Source organism: Lissotriton helveticus, chromosome 2_2 (genome assembly GCF_964261635.1).
Source record: "Lissotriton helveticus chromosome 2_2, aLisHel1.1, whole genome shotgun sequence".
Lineage (NCBI taxonomy): Eukaryota > Metazoa > Chordata > Amphibia > Caudata > Salamandridae > Lissotriton > Lissotriton helveticus.
The window spans coordinates 460,635,831-460,653,725 of NC_136060.1; the positions used below are offsets into that span (position 1 = coordinate 460,635,831).

Below are 17,895 nucleotides of genomic sequence, written 5' to 3' on the forward strand. Positions count from 1 at the left end.
CCCTACTTCCCCCGGTGCCTTACTTCCCCCGGTGCCTTACTTCCCCCGGTGCCTTACTTCCCTCGGTGCCCTACTCCCCTCGGTCCCACTCCCTCTCTCTTTCCGACTCAGAGCAGAAGGCGGCTGCAGGCTGGCCTCCACGGCCACTCTTTGGCCGGCGGTCTGTAAATAACACCCCCCAGAAGAAGCTACTCCCCTGTATCCCAATTAAAGGAGGCACCCGCCGACCGTTAGAGGGCGGACCGGACTGCGGCACGTGCGGATACCGCAACCAATCAGTGCTAGGAATCTGTATGGCGCACTAGGATTGGCGGAGGGCCTGATCATGTTCCAATACTTGGTCTTGTTACAAATGAGCGGTACCGCCCACTCCTGAGCGAGTCTCACGGACTCTGAGGCGTGGGAGTGGTTGTCATGCGACCCGGAAGTGCTAAAATTACGGACTAATGACATCCGTTAAAAGATCAGCAACGGAGGGCGGGCATGAGGCTGGATTTACGGTGGGTCCGTGTGAGTAGCGGACAGGGGGCCACCGGAGCAGCAGAACACTACATACAGAGTCCATACAGGATATTAAAGGCGTTAACCATGAAAGGGAGAATCTGAATAGAAGTCGCAAACGCGAGTCTGCACCCAAGGTAGGTAACTGGTTATGCACAGAAAACGCCTTATAAAAATGCACAAGAAGAGATTTGAATGAGGTTTGGGATAAGGAAAGACACAAGAGTTCTTTGAGGATTGTCAATGCTGTTGTCATTCCAGAGGGATCACATCATTTTGGTAACCAGGGGTTATACTTTTCCCAGCAGGCGATTGAAGAGGAGCAAGGATGGTGACAGCCCTGTCTGTGTTTGTGAGCCATTTAGAATGGAATGGTTGTTGCCTGCATGCTGAGATGTGTTATGCTGTCACGAGGAATGTTCTCTCTGGCGGCTGATGTGCAAATCTTCGAGTGGATTTTATGTTGCCAATTTGTAAATGTGTCCTGCTCTTTATTATTCGCGCAGGTAGCACCAGCCAACGTCATTCTCCACCCCCCGCACTCTGTATCCTTCATCATCATTGGAGGGTGTGCCCTATATTCAGTGTCCGGCTCACTTCGTCGCAAAAGCATTACTAATATCTTTCAAATTAAGCACATCTGGAGTCATGATGTGACTCATGATAAGGGGCGTGAGGCCATGTGTAAAGCAGAGTATCTCTGACGGTAGAATGAACTTCAAATGAATAACCAAGTTGGAGACCTAGGCACAGTAGTTGTCAGTGACCTAAAGGATCTCTGTCGCATAGTGATTTTAATTTTTTTTAAGGAGAGGCCGCCCATTGACTTACTCATTATCTTGTTGGATTAGGCCTTCTGGATGAGCCCTGTGTTGATTGCGTGAGATCAAACTAGTTGGCTTTCTGGAATAATTTGTTTTGACTTTATAAAGTGACTAGTTATGCTACTATTCTCCTGCTCCCAAGCTGTGTAAATAATAATTTTCATTACCAGATTTAATGGTACTCAAGAAACATGTAGCCGTATATTGATTGTGGTTTTTTCTGTTGTTGCCACGGTTCTGAACAGCTTTATTTGTAAATTGCAGCTGTGAACTCCTCAAGCACTCACTGAATGTAGGTTCAGTCACTAACATTGTAACTATTTGTATTCTGTGACAGTGCTTTTTATTTATAAATTAGGTTTCTAAAACTTTCCACGTGTAGCTGAAATACATGTCCATTATACCTGGTGGAAAACCAGACATTCATGTACGTGTCCAGTCACAGATCATTCACATAATGTAAACTAAAACGATTGTTCAGCCTGTCAGTGCTCGTACTTCACTTTTAAATATGGAGGTTATGCATTCTCTTCAGTGGTGCTCTAACAGAGATATGAGATCAGTATTTCATTTGGCTGCATCTGTCCTCCCGTTCTAGTTGCATTAGTGAGACTTTTTAGGCTTTTGGTAAACTTTTTTTTATTTTATCCGCTGAACTTCATTGGCAACTAAAAACGTGATACATGGCTATGAAAATTAGTATATCTCTTTTAGGGTAGTTAACAGACTGCCTTTAACTACTGTCTGTGAGGTTGCGGATTCGAGGGAGAACGGTGTGGAGGAAAGCACTGCTTCTCATTTATCCAGTGTCTCAGAATAATCTATTGACTCCGCTCACGGCGATGACAGCAGCACCAAGTTTAACCTGCATTATTTGGCACAGTGCTGGGTCACTGAAGATTGTGTTTGTTTGGTTTTGTTTATAACAATTTTTTTGAGAGTGGTTTACTTTTGCCTAGGAAAGATGGTATAGAAAAATTAGTTTAATACGAAAAATATATTCTGGAATTTTCTTTTTTTTAAATGCATGACATGTAACACCAGTGATTCCTTATATAACAGTATGGGAAATACTTTAATCACATGGCGTACAGTCTGTCATTCACATATACATGACATAGGAAAAATGCAATACCACATGCTGTGTATGTCGTAACCGGTCCACAATTTTATATTTTTCGGCTGGACCGATTTCATCAACATTGTACTTCACTGGCCACCTCCATGGGTAAAGGTAGAAATCTCGCCAGAGGTAATTATTACATATGGTCTTTCCAGTTCTGTTTTGTTATGTTACCCAGAGGTGTTCATATGGATATATATGCGCTAGTTACTGTGCAATTCTTTCCTGTTACGTGAGCTTATTTGTTATGTTACCCAGAGGTGTTCATATGGATATATATGCGCTAGTTAGTGTGCAATTCTTTCCTGTTACGTGAGCTTATTTTCCTATCTCCTTCAAGATCAAGGATTCACTATGCCACTTTACACACTTCTCAGATCAGTTCCTTGGTTGCCTCTGAATCAGGGGGTGGGCACAAACGCATCCCAGTGGCGATGGGGGCCCTGTAGGGCCCCCTTTTTCCCCTCCACCAGCCTTTTCAAGGCAGTGAGCCACCACGAAATGGCTGGCGGAGGAGAAACTCATTATATGCTCAACGTACCGCGTTGGTCCAGCCTTGCATATTATATAGGACTTTATGCTGCGCCACTGCCTAGGAACGGCGGTTAACTGGTGCAGTGGTCCAAAAATAGGGCGGACACAAGACCATCACCGGTGTGCCACCATGAGTCTGGCTGTCGAAGACTGCCATATTCGAAATTGGGCCCGAAGACTTATCTCCCTTGATGAAATGGACTTGGATTATTCATGGAAATATGGATAGTGTAAAGACCGCTAATGACAGCCACAGATTCTTCATCCATCATAGCATTTTAAGGGTCAGTGTATTGCTCAAGCAGATGTGTCCTCGTTTGGATGCAGTACGTCCAATGCACGTGTTTTTGAAGAATGTTTGTTTCTTTTTAGGCACTCCGCGCAGTAGAGGGGAGTACATTGTGTGATTCATGTCGTCATTTAAGCCACTGGTGTTTCTGATTGGACCCTTTTGAGTAAATTACAATGCATTTAGGTCACCTTCGTAAAGTTCTTCGAATGTTGAGTTGTGGTATTGATCCAGTTAGATGGCTAGGGCCTGGTTTGCAGTTTAGAAGAGGATGGGACGGGATATCGGAGTGAGTAGAAACAGAAAGAAAACGGCAGTCTGAGAACATAGGTAGGGACTTCACAGGTGGTATCCTTTATTTATGGGCTTGGGTCACTGTCGACAGTCAAGGAACTGGCTATAAATGGTAGTGGTATTTCCTCAACTTGCACTCCTCATTACATTTAAAAAAAAATATATAGTTGAAAACTATCCTAATTATTGCTGTGTAATTGTTCAGAAACAGCAATTTTTTAATTTGGAAGGCCAGCCTTTGGTACAGTCTGTCTTGCCCACGTGGCGGTAAAGTTACTTTAACCAAAGAGAATACTTCATATGAGTTTGTACAACATACTGCACCCAATGATGGGCCCTGCACTAGTGCTGGGTCTCCACGTGGATACAACTGCTCATGTGCATCAGGACATGAGCAGAACCCATGACTTCGTAGTGACCAAAATAAGCTCTTATGTCTGTATCATTTTTATCCTAGTCCTGCAGCAGGTTTATTCATTTATTATTATTGCTAATTTCATAAGTCTCACCTTCAGTACAGAGCCTGGTCATTTTTAATTTGCTATGCCCAGAGATACTGTGCAATGTGAATTGTGTCCACTGGGGCAAGTTACGACTATGTTGCTTACCCAAATTGGTGAATTTTAGTGGATTTTGCGTTTTAAGTCCACTGTAATTTCCTACAACTTGTTTTGTAAGGAAATATATATATTAACTTTCTGTCAACTGCTGTCATTGGACGTATTAGATAAAAGCAATGTAAAATACGGAAATCAGCAACTTTAAATGTAAATCACCTTAATAACACGATTTTGATTGATGGGAAATATGTATTTCAACTTATTTCTCCATGGTGTCTACCTTAAAGGTTCAAACCTTGAATAGCGCAATATTGATCATCATGTGACAGCTTGTTGGTCTTAGAGCTGTATGTTTACCAGAGAGAGTCTGCCGTGATTAGTTGCTGCTGACATGGGAGATCAAATGTTCTTTTAGAGTTTGGATGTTTGTTCTGATTGTGGAGCAGACAGTTGTGGCAGAGGAGCTGCACCTTGTAGCAGCTTTTCAGGTACACTATTAGGCGGGCACATAGACAGTATGATGAGCCTGAATAGATTCTGAGGAAGAACTTCATCCACCTGCACCCACTTGTACCTGAGCTCGGGCCTTTTAACCCCTTCGCTTCTAGGCCTCCCCGTGCTTAGCCTTTTTTTGGGCCATTTGGGGTAGTTTGCGCTTAGGCCCATGTAACATTTTGTCCACATAAGGTATCCATGCCAAATTTCCGTCTTTTTCTTCCAACATCCTTATGATTCCAAAGGTACCAGGGTTTGAGGAATCTCCCGGAAGGGACCGGGAAACTAGCCAGAATACAGCTGCATTTAGTTTTTTTGTAAAAAAATGGGGAGAAAGTGCTGCAGAAGAAAGCGTCTGTTTTTTCCCCTGCAAATGGTGTCAATGAAGGGTTTGCAGAGTTAAAATCACCATATTACCAGCTTTCAGGAACAGGCAGACTTGTCAGAAAACCAATTTTATCTGTTTACAGTGTGGCATTTTTTCTGGGGCATAGACAATTTTTCCTATTTTTTTTTTGTTGTTGTTGTTGTTGCTTTCAACCTCCTTCCAGTTAGTGGTAGAAATGGGTGTGACACCAATAATGTTTTCTGGAAATCTATACATTTCTGTAAAGTAGACAACATTCTGAGTTCAATAAGGGGTAATTTATGTAGATCCTTCAAGGTTTTCCTATAGAAACTACCAGTTGTATAAAATAAAGATTGAAATAGAGTTGAAAAAAACAGCCATTTGTGCCTACATTTTCACCTGTAACTGCAAAGTATGGCAGATTTTTTAAAGCAATATACCGTTGCGTCCGTTGGGCCCTTCTGGTTGCGGGGATATATAGGACTTGTAGGTTCACCAAGAACCTGAGGTACCGAGAGCTAATAACGGAGCTGTGGCTTGCGGTCGTTTTTCATTGTGTACGGGGTATACAGCAATTCATATGGTAAAATATAAAGAGTGAAAAATGGGTATCAAGGGAACCTATAATTCTGAAATGGGAACAAAAATATGGAGTTTAGAAGCATTAGTATTTTTGCACATCTCCAATTTCGTGGGTACTCGTACTAACCTGTGAATTAGAGGACACTTTGAAAGTGACTTTTTTTTTTACACATTTTCTTACATTTGGAAGGTAGAAATGCATAGAAAGTCAATTGTTAATTACTCTTGTTCTGCTATTCAGTTTATCCCTAATTCGCCCAATAAAAGTGGTACCTCACTTGTGTGGGTAGGCCTGGTGCCTCCAATAAGAAATTGCCCAAAACGTACAGTTGAGACATCAAAATTATCGCTCACAAAAGGACTTGGTTTTGCGAGGGAGATATCTGCGTTTTTGGTCCTGGGCTAGGCGGGCATCTAGGGAAACCTGCCAGACCCGGACAGTTCTGAAAACAAGACACCAAGGTGAATCCAGGGAGGTGTGGCTTGTGTGGATCTCTCAATGTTTTCCTACCGAGAATCCCCTCCAAACCTCAAATTTAGCTTTAAAAAAATATATATATATTTTCCTCACTTCTTTGTGGGAAAGGTGTTGGATCACCAGGCTGTCACAACTTTCCTACCACCCAGGACTTGGTTTTGCAAGGGAGATATCTGCGTTTTTGGTCCTGGGCTAGGTGGGCATCTAGGGAAACCTGCCAGACCCAGACAGTTCTGAAAATAAGACACCAAGGTGAATCCAGTGAGGTGTTGCTTGTGTGGATCTCTCAATGTTTTCCTACCGAGAATCCCCGCCAAACCTCAAATTTAGCTTAAAAAAATATATATTTTTGTCTCACTTCTTTGTGGGAAAGGTGTTGGATCACCAGGCTGTCACAACTTTCCTACCACCCAGCGTTCCCCCCAGGTCTCCCGAAAAAATGGTACCTCTCTTGTGTGGGTGGGCCAAGTACCCACGACAGGGAAGGGCCCAAAACGTATTGTGGAGAACTCAAAATTATCTATCACAAAACAACCTGGTTTCGCAAGGGGGTCACCTGCGTTTTTGAACCCAGGCTTGGCAGCTTTCCAGGAAAACCTACCAAACCCAGACATCTGGGGAGTCCAGGGAGGTGTCTTGCGTGGATATCCCAACGTTTTCCTACCCAGAAACCCCTGCAAGTCCCACATGTTAGCGCTTGGAGCTCGCTGTGCTATCCTTTCAATCTCTGCGTTTTTGTCCCTTGCCAATCGCAGGCACTTGACCCTCCCACACGAGTGAGGTATCATTTTACTCTGGAGATTGAGGGGAACACTGGGTGGTGGGTAAGATTTCCTTTGGAAGAAAGGAAGTCCTTCTGGTCCCTGCAGCAAAGGTATTTCCAGTGCCACATGCACGACGTGCATGAGCCACCCGACGCACACGAGCACTGTTGCGTTGGACGGCTCCCATGCATCTGACTCATGCAAAGGGTTAAGGTGGTTTAGATAAAATTAGGTTCTGCTGCGTGCTTACCTACTGTCTAAATAGATGGCCAGAACGCTAACTTGGTACATTTCTTCAGTGCATCTTGTACAGAATGTTGTTTGTTTAATTGCAGGTCTTATACCTATGTGGGCTTGACACTTGGACTGATGTGTAAATCTTTTTATGTTAAACAATCAGATAAGTGGCTCTTGGCTGACACATGGTTATCAAGCCTTTTTTCCTTCATTTGTCAGTTTGAATCTGGATTAGGTTTGTTAAGCTCAGAATCACTGCCTGCCTTATTTGTGTTGATGATCCAGTTCTTTTTAAAAAAATTTTTTTTTTTAATGTGTTAAATCAAGGACAGTAGGCAGGGTCTGCATTCAGTCTTCAATAACCCAATCAATTGCATTTGTTCTTGAACAGCAAGATCTTGAAGGTACATAGAACTACTTAAAATGACGGACTTAAAGCCAGCTGTCTAAGGTGTGGCTTTGTTGGTACTTGCAGCAGAGACTACTGACTGAGCATGTGTGAAACAGTGTCATACTTCATTTACACACCCCTTCTGCTGCTCCATGGTAATGCAAATGATTTTGGGAGCAGAAACAATTAGACCTGCCACGGTATGAGAAAGATTTCAAATCAAAGTGGTGGTTTCTGGAGGTGACTCCATGACCAGCACAGCTGTACCGCAAAGACCTGGACTCAAGGTTCTGACATGCTTGCGCATTGTACTCTGGCTAGTGACTCATGAGTTTCAGTACACCAGTAACATTTTGCAGTTGGCCCTGAACAAGCTGGTCTAATGACTGGTTAAACATGTTGGCTATATCTCTGTTGATGTATTGCTACTGAATGGACACATGAGGAGTTATGTATTTACTTTCTTCTGGGATAATCATTTCTGGATGCTATTTCGGACTAAAGTGCAAGAATTTATCGAAGTATTTGACTTTTTTTTTATTAAAAAAAAAAAGAAGAGATGTTTGTAATGTTTAATGCAAATAATTTGAGACGCCACCTGTGGAACCATGATGGGATAGTTCGTTGCCTAAGGCCCTGAACAGACTTCTGCCAAAGAGTATGAATTTACAAGACCATTTTATGTACTATGTGTTATTTGCTGGTTCGGAGTTTCAGCATTATTGAAGAGCTCTCTGGGAATAATGTGATGGTTAGTTAGTGTGGCACCGACTAAAGTGCATTGCATCATGATGCCGTGTTCTGTGATTTAATAGGCCCAAAGTAAAGCAATATTAGTGACACAATAACCATTGGTTACTTAGTCTTTAGGTAGATCTTGATTGGGTACAATGTAGTGATTGCTGAGAATTGTGCTCCTACTAGGGGACCAGTAAACTCATTGCTGACACAGTAGCATGTGTAATGTCAACTGTTAAATCCTGAGAACGTTAATAATTATTCAAGTAATAGATCTGAGAATACAACATGTCCAAATAATGGCCTTCGGGTTGAGAGGCTGTGGGGGTCTAATGAACTGCAGATGGATGTAAATAAGAATACTGCTATTTAAAATCCTGCTTTAGGGCAGTTTTGTTACACTGACCAGGCGTGCTCATTGCATTAGAGTCCTACGTACCACCCAGATGATAAAGCTAAATAGAAGATCCCACCAAAGAATTATTACAGGAAGTTATACCTAGCTAAAAAAGGCCTTCTATGATACTAGGATTGAAGAAGCTGATAATAAAGCAAAGTACATTTTTTAATATCGTTAATTCTGTCCTACACCCGTTGTCATATCTAGAGTTTGTACTCCAATGGTTGAGTGGTGTAATGAACTTGGTATTTTTTTCTATGGACAAATCATTCAGAACAACTTTCAAAATAGCGCGCACATTTTCCGCACACAGTGCCCGATGCGTAAGGAATCTGCGTGACTCCAAACGTAGCCTTCCCTAGACAAATTCACTCCACTCTCTCTTGCTCAGTAACTTTCAGCATTAAAGGGCCTAAAATCCAGCTCCCTCCTCGATCCCTGCTCAACTACCGTGCGAACGATGGCGGCCCATTCTATTGTACAGTGAACAACATGTTTAACATCTCGCTGGCTACAGGTGTGGTCCCACTAGCCTGGCAAAAGTGCTTCCGCTGATTTAAAAAAAATGGCAGCGGATCCCAAGCAAGCGGTAAATTATAGGCTCATTTCCCTTCTTCCTGCCCTTTCGACGATTCTGGAGAAGGAAGTTAATTACCATCTTTCCTACTACTTGGAAGATAATAAAATACTTCACCTCAGCCAGTCCGGTTTTCGCCCTCATTTTAGCACTTAGACTGCGTTTCTTGAAGTGGTTGAACATGTTCGGAACATGCTAGATAACGGTGGCAAAGCCATTCTGATACTTTTGGACCTTACGGCGGCTTTTGACACTGTGCCCCACTTTAAGCTGCTTGTGCAGCTTAATGGGAAGGGTCAGGCATTCGGCCTTAAACTGGTAATCATCAATTCTGGATAAACGTACTCCGGAAGTTTGATTGCTGTCTTTCACCTCACAAGCCAGAACCCTGACTGTGGGCATCCTGCAGGGCTTGGCTCTCTGTTCTACCCTGTTTAATGTATATCTGTGCCCTTGGCCTCTCTTGCAGATTCACTAGGTGCAAATTCATCTCTTACGCAGATGACACACAGCTTCTTTTTGCTTGTGCGAAGGAAAAGGACTATGATGGGACTCGTATTTCTTGGTGTCTCACCAAGATGTTGCACTGGATGGATTTGCACCATTTGAGGTGCAATCCTGATCAAACTGAGATCATGACTTTTGTAGATATCCCTCGCAATTTCGTGGAAACCGGCTGACCGAGTGAAATGCCGCACCCAAGCTCCCCCCAAAATTGTGTGAAGAACTTGGGGATCAAAATTGACAGCTCCCTTTCCCTTTCATTTCAACCTCCGATTCAAGCCCTTGTTGGCTCCTGCTTCGCATGTTGAAAAAATTCGTACCTTTTTCTATCGGAGTCTGCTGGTAGAAAGGTGGTGTATGTCACTGATCACGACGAGACTAGACTATGGGAATGCTCTTCACCTCGGTCTCCCTCATTATCTTCTCAACAGACTGCAGGTGGTGCAGAATTCGGCAGCGAGGCTGGTTCTCAGACTTCCACCTGTCTCAACTGACCCCTCATTTGAGGGCCCTCCACTGGCTCCCTATAAAAAATAGGGTGGTCTTTAAGGCTGTGGTCCTAATGAATAAGGCTGTGCATGATACAGGCGTGTCCTGTCTCAGAGAGGATCAGCGAATACATTCCAATACGCACCCTGTGCTCTTCCTTTGCGCACCATCCCAGAGTGCCCTGCATCAACTGCCTTAGAAGGCGACGTCCGGTGATGTAGCGTCGAGGAGGTTCCAGAGTTCCACGGCGTGTCTGTGGACGGAGCGGGTGTTGATCAGGATGCACTTGAGGTGGTTGCTGCTGGTGTTTGTCTTGGCGGGTGCGGGGCAGGTTCGGAGGCAGGTGAACTTGCAGGTGCAGCAGGTGAAGGGTCCGTGGGTGCGTCTCGGGGTGGCTCGGCAGCAGGCGTGGGTCCGGCCGGCATTGAGTGCGTTGAGAGTGGCGGCGTCGTAGGTCAGTCGGGTCGTCTTGCCTCGGCGGGGAGGGCCAGGGGTCCTGGCGCTGGGCGCGGACGGGCGCAGACAGGCTTACCTTTGGCGCACCTTCGGCACTCAATCGGCGCTCCCGCTGCGCGCGTCCGCTGCGCGGTCACTCTGGGGGCGTCCTAAGTAAGGAGCCGGGAGGGAGGAGCAGCTGGGTGGCGGGAGCGGGCGGCGAATGGAATCACAGGGGGGCGGGGCCGCAGGGAGGCAGCGGCGGGAAATTCCAAGAAGCAGCAGGCAGGGGGAAATTCCCAGGAGCAGCGGGAAATTCCCAAGAGCAGCGGGCAGCGAGCGAAGGAATCTGCAGGCAGGAGGCGGCAAAGGCAGGCAGGAGCGGCAGCAGTGAGTGGGGCGACCAAGCCCTGTGGAGAGCTGAGCGGTCTCCAATTGCCTTCGCGCTGTGACACTCTGTATCTGCGCGCTTTACAAAACCGAATAACATAACATTCTACATCTGTTTTACTGCAGTGTCCTACAGCTTTGAATTTGCAGGAGACTTAACCCAGATTAAAAACAGTTCATCTCACTTACAACTACTTGGAATGCTAATTCCTGGCACTTGGTCGTGTTTCTTGAGCGTGGCTGCCCGTAAACTGTGTTTTTTGTTTTTATTTTTGTGTCTGACTTTTCTCTACATTCCTTGGTGTGTTTACCACCCACCATTGCACCCCCAACATCAAATGCAGTGTAACCCGGCTGCCATTATAATGGTGAGAAAAGCACATCTGCACTATATAATCCAGCCATGCCAAATTTCTCAGGTCCATGTGTGATGTGCTGCTCCAGTCCATGTTTTTTCTTTGAATTCTGGGACTTTTAGTTTTTTCCCCATTATAAAACAGAACAACAAGTCCCAGAATTCAAATAAAAAAACCTGGACTGGCGCAATACATCCGGCACGTACCTGGGAAGATTGTCCGCTACGCTGTATGGTAAAGCCAAACCATATGTAGGCCATGCTTCCTTTTAATAAGCGTGGCTTACAGATGACTTTTTAGCCGTCTGTGGTCGAAATACCTCCTGTGGTTCATATAAAAAACTTAGTGTGTTTCCAGTGGTTGGCTTTCTTGTCACTTTCATTTACTTGCTTCTTATTCGATGCCTTTCCTTCCTCTTCTTGTGTTTTGTCCCTCACCTGGAGCATATTTCTTTTTAATCATCCTTGTGATTAGATGACTTGTATCCTTCTACTGCTCCTGTTCAGTCACAACAAATTCTTCGTTCGTCACTCCATGATGTGTACGTTTTCTAGCTTGCTTCTTCCATCCAACAGTAAATTACGTTAATTTACCTTCTGGGTTGATCACTGTATTTAGTAGCATTGGGTGCTATTAAATTGAGTAATAAGATCCCATTTTATGTAAAATGCATCGGAATGGCAGGAGTGGGATATGAAGTGATATAGAAAGAACAGATTAATATTAAATGTCACAACCCAGTCATTGCATTTATAGAGTCCGTTTACTGAATGTAGTCTGCAGAGTGGACTGTAGTCATTTGCTTATTTGAATTCGAATTAATGCCAAAAAACACTGAATCGGGTGATCAATCCCAGAGAGTCAAAGACCCTACTCTGAGGCTGCTATAATAGTGTAGAAAACCTCTCTAAACAGTGAATTTTTCCTAGGATGTCTTGGATACTTCACCTCGCTGGCAAATTACTGCTCTGTCCTGGACATCGCTGTAATGCCCTCTTCCATGCAACTTGTACACTTTAACTTGTAATATTGCAGTTTCGTAGCTTTCCCTCTCGCAGGGTCAACCTCCCATTCGCTCTGCTGCGCACAGGATCCTCTCTGCCTTGTGCCTCTGTCACCGAATCAGTTGAAACGACTCTGTTTCATACAGCCATTCCCTTGTAAGAAGCTTAGTTACCCATCTGCCTTGTAAAAATAGAAGCATAATATTAAATTGCTTCTAACAACGAAGTAGAGCATTGGGGTGTTAGTGACAGCTGGTTCAGTTCACCTTTTAGTGTTCAAAGCTCTTTTCTTACCAAAACTTTCCCTTCTCTTATTCATTTGGGGATACAAATATTAATTAGTTATGAACCAGTGCTGCAATGGACTGATGTTGGTGTTAAATAGCTGCTGAGATGAATTCATTTGTGAGTACTTGGCAGGTTGTAGTAGATAAGCAAACAAGTTCCATGTCTGGCAAGACCGACCGCTGCAAATTCTTAAACGGTTGTTTGGATTTATCAGCTTGATATACAGGTTCTTGGCTCTGGTTGCTATTCTTTTGATTTTGATTACCACATTGCTTTCTGAACAGTGTGGTTCATTAAGCTTCCCACAACTCTTACTCTGACATTACTTAGTATGAAACGACCCGTTATTTACGCTGGCATAATGGCTGAGACAAACCCGCATTTTCAATTTGCGAGAGTTTAAGCTATTGGCATTGTAAATGACACAGTCTTTTATTTTCAAAGGCGACACTGTCTTTTATTTATATCTTTATAAGCGACACATATATAAAAGGCATTGTAATTTATAATGCTAATATCTCAGACCCTCGCCAATGCGAGACCATTTTAATGGTGGCCACGCCCCTATCTTTAGACACTGCTCGCCGTATTCAGGTTACCGTGGGCAGCGTCTAAAGAAAGGGGCGCTGGCAACATTAAAGTGAAAGCGTGTTATGGCGAGCTTTCACCCAAATAGAAAAAGTAATGAATTAAAGAAAGGTTCTTTAGCACGGCCGCTAAAGTGAAAGCGGACTGCGCTGTCAATTTAAATAAATCAATTACTAATAACCATATAAAAGTGGTCGTCTTGCTGCGACATCGTGGTTGGAATTGGGGAAGACCATTAAAGAAAATAGTGCTCACTGACTGCATATAGCAGACCATGTAACAACACAAGTAAAAAGTCCAGTCCTTATGGGAGGTCACAAATGCAGACATGGCGCTACCGAGGAGGGACTACTAAGCTTATTCACGAATGAAAAGCATAGATTTTGAAAGCACAGTAACAGGAGCCAGGTGAAAAGTTGGGCGGAGCTTCTATTCCAAAACTCACTGCAGCATGCCTCGCAGAGCAGTGCATGCGCTGCCCATGCTTGACCTAAAAATGTGATGCCGTTTCTTCGTTGCCTGTCTGTTTGAAGCCAGTTGATTAAAGTTCTCAGAAACGGGGTCTGTTTCAGCAGCCAAATCCAAGTTATTAATTACTTGACCGTTTCAGAGGGAGGACAAACTTTTGAAATTGTAGGATCGCTCCAGGCTTTTTTCACATTTAATATCCGCCGGAGGTTGTCGGAAAGCGATGAACCTATAAGCAACGAATGTGCTGACTGCAACGGGAACAAAAGTATAAGTGACATACATCCCTATGACCAAGTGAGTGCTGGTATGTGGGCCCATGGCTCTCACTAGTCACTCTTGATTTATATCTAGATGTCCAGGGAGGTGATTGCTGACCTAGGTTGCCCTGGTGAATTTGCTGTTACTGTATAATAGGCAATGAAACATGTTGGCCGTCCTTTAAGTGGTTCACAAGATGCCGTGTTTTTAACCGCATGCGTGCGGCCGTTTTTCCCGCGGTATGTGGCATTTTTTGATTTACCGCGTTACATGACGAGCTGAGCTCGTCATCCGCATGGAAGCGGTTAATAGTGGGCCGACTCACGTTTTGGATTAAAAGTTACAAGTATGCGTGCGAGTTTAGCTAATTTTTACTGGAGACTTCTTGTGTCTCATTTTTCACGGGGTCTTTTCCCTGTGTTTTGTCTCTACACCTTTCTCGCACTGGACACACTTTTTTTTCATATGAGAAAGTTATTGATGACAATTATGTGGGCAAGCTGGTGAGAACCTGCCAGTAGGTCCTTCGGTGGTGCGCACGTGAGATACTTTCTCATTTCTCTACACTTTTTCTTTGTGGTACACATGCACTCCGAGTGCTGTTTGTTGAGTGATTTGACTGACTACTGGTTTCTCTTTCTCTTGTGTTAAAATATTAATCAATTAGGCACAGGGGATTAGGTCAGAGTTCATAAACGGGCATCTGAGTGAAAATGAGAATATCTCCTCACACAAAGCCTATATAAAAAGTTGATGAGAGTGCCCAGCAGTGCCAGTTCTTTGATGTTTGATTACAGGTTCTTGGGTGCCAATATGATTGCAGAAAGTGGATAGACATTTGTATTTACCTTTCTGGTTGCCGTGGGTAGATACAAGCATCTGATTACCTTTGTTGCAGCAGCTGGATTCAAGTTCCGAGTTACCTGTCGGGTTGCAGTGTCCATATAGTGCTTAGAAGGTAGATACAGGCGTTTGCTAGTCTGGTACAAGTTCTTCTATGGTTGCAGCTGTAGAAGGCGGATTCTAACTCCTAGTTGTCAGTCTGATTGCGAAAAAATGTGGTGCCTGTCTAGGTTTTTACGTGGTTGATAGACGCTCTTGGTTAGCCGTCAGCTTAGAGCTGCTGCATAGTAGTTCCAAGTAGGAGGATATAGCCTCTTTGTCACAGCGGAAAGTTGCAAGATCTTAGCTGCTTCTCTAGTTACAGTAAGATCTAATGTAGCTGGCTTTTCTCGTGTAGTAATGTTACCGGTTACTCAGCTGCTTTCATAGTGCAGCAACAATCCTTATCTTCCTGCTTACTGGAAGGATTCCTGAGACAGCCCCAACTTTCTTGCTGATCGTTCAGTTCTGCTCAAGGGTTACTATGGACTATCTGTTCTTCTCAGCAGCTTGTCAAAATGTTGCCATATTCCTCCCCAATGAGTCGACCTCTGCTTCCCTTTCAGCTGCTCGGTCCTCATGCTGCAAGTCTGTCGACTCCAACTATTAATCTCATCTCAAAATTATTTTCTATTGAATGCCAATGAAGTTTAGTTCCTGTGACCACAGGTCAAGTTTAACGCAAAAGAAACAAGCATTTACAATGCAATGGTTTTGCCTTTGTTAAAGTTAGAGCTATTGGCATTGCTCTTGACATTATATTTATTTATGTTTTTTTAACATAAATAAATGGCATTGCCATTTACAATGCCACTAGCTTTATCTCTCGCAAATGACACACACAAACACACACAGAGCCCCCCCACACACACACCCATACAGAGCCCCCCCACACACACCCACACAGCCCCCCACACACACAGCCACACAAAGCTTCCCACACACACAGCTACACAGAGCCCTCCACACACACCCACACAGCACAAGCAGGCAACAGGGGCACACGGAGTGTAGAAACATTATATTATGTTCTGGACCCCGAAATTCTTCACTGCTCCTCACTGCAGAACAAAGGACGTACGGTGGTTGGATAGCGCGGTAGCACACCCCCAGTATTATTACCCCTATCAGGACATGAGACCAATTAAATTCCTAAATTTGCTAAGCTGTGAACACCTGACAACAAACAACGCTCTGAGCAGGGGTGGGATCCCAAAACTTCATGAACAATGTTTTCTCTCAAAATAATGTACAACATGCACTGTGAGAAAAGTCATCGACTCTGGGCACAGCAGTCAACAAATTAATAAATATCGCTCTTTTCCACAAACAAAGTAAAGATGTGCCGCCCAAAGTCAACCAAATCTTCGCAATGCTGAAATAAAGGATAAAAACGAGAGGAAGGAAGAAACTGACCAACCAAACTTTGTAGTGTAGAACAGAAAGACTGGAACGGCACATCAGAGGGATCTGGGTTGCCAAAAGATCAACCTAGCAGCCTGGTTCTGTACTAGCTGCAGTCTTCTGGTGAGATACAGTGGTATGCCAAAGTATAGAGAATTGGCTCAGTCTAAATGAGAGATCACCATGGCTAAGACAGCCTGTATTAGTGCTTCTCTCGTGAGGAGTCTGCTGATCTTCCGAGACATCAGGTTCTGTTCTAATGTGCTACAGATGTTATTGCAACAAACAGGACCTTACTGTGCTCCCACAGCCTGCCTGCCTCTCACCTGGATGGTAGGAGGCCATCTCTTCCCCCGTGATGAATATGTATTTCACCGCGTACATAAAGTTTGCACCAACAGGGAAAGTAATTTATTTTCTATTAACCTCTGTGGTAAAGGTCCAATTTACTGGGAAGCATGGTCGTCCTTCCCTGTTCGAGGGTGATCGCTGCTTGGAGATTACTCAGTCTACAGATCATTCTCAAAATACATCCATCTTTTGATTCTATGGCAACGGTAACAAGTCATCAGGTTAACGCTTTAAAAAGTCCTTGGCACAGCAAAATGAAGAGTAATTCTCGTTCTCGGCGAGAACAGAACAATTACATCGCTGTGTTTCCGATTTCATTGACCACACACGGGCTTTTTCTGCTCACATCCATTCTGGAAAATGATTTCCTTAAAACGCTGCCCCTCGGTGACGTTGGCAAAATGTATCGGTCTATCACGTCAAAATTCTGCAATAAAGTTGCAGCCTGAATATGATGCATATTGATTTTTAGAATAAAGCTCCTCCCTTCGTAATCTCCAAAGCAGTCTAAGAAGCACTATAAAATGTAGAAAATGAATATTCACTGAAGGTATACTCACAAAGCTTTCCCTTCGTTAAACCAGTTATCAACTGGATTAATTTAACTCGTCAACCTTAGTAACGATATTTTTAACGTCAAGAGAAGTGGGTTACATTTATTAGGAAACTGACGATCATACGGGATGATAAATGTTACATACACCTGCCATACATACCACGTGTGTGTACATATATAAGATATAGATATATGTATGTGTGTGTGTGTGGGGGGGGGGTATATGTGTATATATACAAGAAAATGCACATACATTTATATAAAAAATATAAATACGGTGATATATAGGCATATTTAAACGTGTAGTAAAATATGAGCACAGACATTAATTTCCAGATCGCTTATTAATAGATGATACACCGTTCCCTCCCCTTGTCATGACGATAAGGATTAACAGATGTACAAAGGGCAACAGAATACCAATTTTCACTGAAAGCAATCATTCTATCTGCTGAAGGACAGGGCTGCTCGACTGGAGCCAGGCAGGGTGATTTTCGAAGTTCCCTCCTGCACAGAGAGTGCCCCGGCAGCTACAATCACACACACAAGGTGCCCCTTAACACAACAGAGGAGAGCAGGTCGGCTTACACCCAAAGATGACCCGTCTTTGAAAATTCCACATGAAGGCACACGGCGGAGACGGAGCCACCCGGAATCGAGGCATGCGTCACCTGGGATGTCAAAGCTTTATTTATGGGCCATTACCGGGCACCGAGGTTACATGAAAACAAAATGATGGCCGCGTCAGCAGTACAAATGAGCTTTCAGCAATTTAGTGTTATT

At 43.8% G+C, this 17,895-nt stretch overlaps 1 protein-coding gene across 2 annotated transcripts in view; it reads left to right on the top strand.

Annotated features, from left to right (window-relative positions):
* The first annotated feature begins 366 nt into the window (after positions 1–366).
* Positions 367–17,895, top strand: part of PTPRA (protein tyrosine phosphatase receptor type A) — a 724,758-nt gene continuing 707,229 nt past the window's right edge. The window contains exon 1 of one of the 2 annotated variants that reach the window (XM_078678706.1): positions 367–638. The gene's annotated coding sequence lies outside the window, so the exon portion shown is untranslated. The remainder of the gene's footprint in view (positions 639–17,895) is intronic. The other variant, XM_078678707.1, reaches the window with a different exon arrangement.